This window comes from Trachymyrmex septentrionalis, unplaced genomic scaffold (assembly GCF_001594115.1).
Source record: "Trachymyrmex septentrionalis isolate Tsep2-gDNA-1 unplaced genomic scaffold, Tsep1.0 scaffold552, whole genome shotgun sequence".
NCBI classification, from domain to species: domain Eukaryota; kingdom Metazoa; phylum Arthropoda; class Insecta; order Hymenoptera; family Formicidae; genus Trachymyrmex; species Trachymyrmex septentrionalis.
In genome coordinates, this window is record NW_017305728.1 from 1 (window position 1) to 2,045 (window position 2,045).

The window sequence follows — 2,045 nt, forward strand, 5'->3', positions numbered from 1 at the left end:
AAGATATAGTAAATTAAAGTTCTATATAATATGTAGAGAATAAATTTAAAAAATAATTAAACGAAAGATAAAAACTTTAAATACAAAAATACATATTAAAAAAATGTTTTTATATAAGAGTCAAGATTTTATATAAGAGTTAAGTATTTATCATAGTATTTTATTTCGTCATACACTGACAAGAAGAATTAAAAAAATAACATATTTAATTCTAATCGGTCTTTACAATAGATATGACACATTTGCGTTATAATTATGGGGCAGTAAATAAAACTGAAATTATTAGAAGTTAGCAAATAATACTAAACATACAGTTATGTCTTATTCTCGATTTATGTTATCTTCATAATATAGTTCTCTTCTTTATTTTACTCCTTCTTTTTAAATTTAATCGTGTACTACCTGACATAAGAGAACATGTATAAATATAGGTATATATTATAAATTTACATACAATGACTTATAGAACAGAATAAATGTAATACATAATGTAACTAACTGATTCAAAAAGGCTATAGACTTTTTAATAATACATTATGAAATAAATATAATGTTAATTTGCTATAGATATTTTAATTCACGAATTCTCAAAATAAAATTTCCAATAGCATTGATCAGTTTCATAAGTCGTTGTATATAAATAACTTTGTGTACAATATATAGTATAGTATATATCGTTAGTATATGATTTTTAGAAGTAGAAAATCTATAAAGTGGTCTGTTCTAAAAGCGTGGTGTCGCTCTCACACTCAGTATTTTGTGCCGACAAATTCAATTCAATGATCGTTATTTTTCTCGCAAGCCTTCTTCACCTGTTCTAAAAGAACTTTGCGCCATCTGATTGCCCGTCTTCTCCACCATTTGTGAAAAGTAACCATTTGTTTTGTCGTGTAACAGCTCATATAAGCAACCAAATTCCTATTCACATGATAATTCTAATTACCAAATGTATAAAGACTTTTTTTTAGGATATTACAAAAATTTTCCAAAAAAGTTTGTCGATTATTCTTTGTACGAGATCTGTTCAAAAAGTATCGCGAATTTTGAATTTCCGCGGGTTACGTATATTCGATTTTCGATTTTTTGTGGCGTTATGTTGGTACTCATGTCTCTCACTTATGCCGACAAGTTCGGCCATTTTGAATGTTCAGTTAATTTTTGACAGCTGCTTTGCTTGCACGTGTTTTGGCTCGTCTTCGATTTTTGCCTATTCCAAAAAATGGATCAAAGAATCTGTATCAAATTTTGTGTGAAAAACAAAATTAAGTGCGCGGACGCATTCCGAATGTTGACTGTGGCATATGGTGAAGCTACCTTGGACCGAAGCAACGTTTATCGGTGGTACAAAATGTTCTCAGAGGGCCGAGAAGATGTGAACGACGAAGAGCGTGCCGGACGCCCGAGCACGTCAACAACAGACGAAAACATTGATGAAGTGAAGAAAATAGTATTGGCCAATCGGAACGGTCAATAAGGAATATTACCTGCAAGTTATGCGCAATTTGCGCGAAGCAATCCGCCAGAAACGCCCGGATTTGTGGAAGAACAAAAATTGGCTTTTGCACCATGATAACGCCCCTGCTCACACATCGTTGCTTGTGCGCGAATTTTTGACCAAAAACAACACACTAATGATGCCGCAGCCACCGTATTCCCCAGATTTGGCCTCCTGTGACTTTTTCTTGTTCCCGAAACTGAAGAAAGGACGACGCTACGCTACAATTGAGGAGATAAAGACGGCATCGAAGGAGGAGCTGAACAAGATCACAAAAAATAATTTTTTGAAGTGCTTCGAGGATTGGAAAAAACGTTGGCACAAGTGTATAATATTTGATGGGGATTACTTTGAAGGGGACAAAATAGATATTCATGAATAAATAAATAATTTTTGAAAAAACACAAAATTCGCGATACTTTTTGAACAGACCTCGTATACGTAACGTTGAATTTTCAGGAAAAAGTATATTGTTAATAATAAAAAATCAATTTTAAATTTTCTAAATAATTTGAAGTAAATCTTCTCTCTAAAGAGTTTTTTTCTCTCT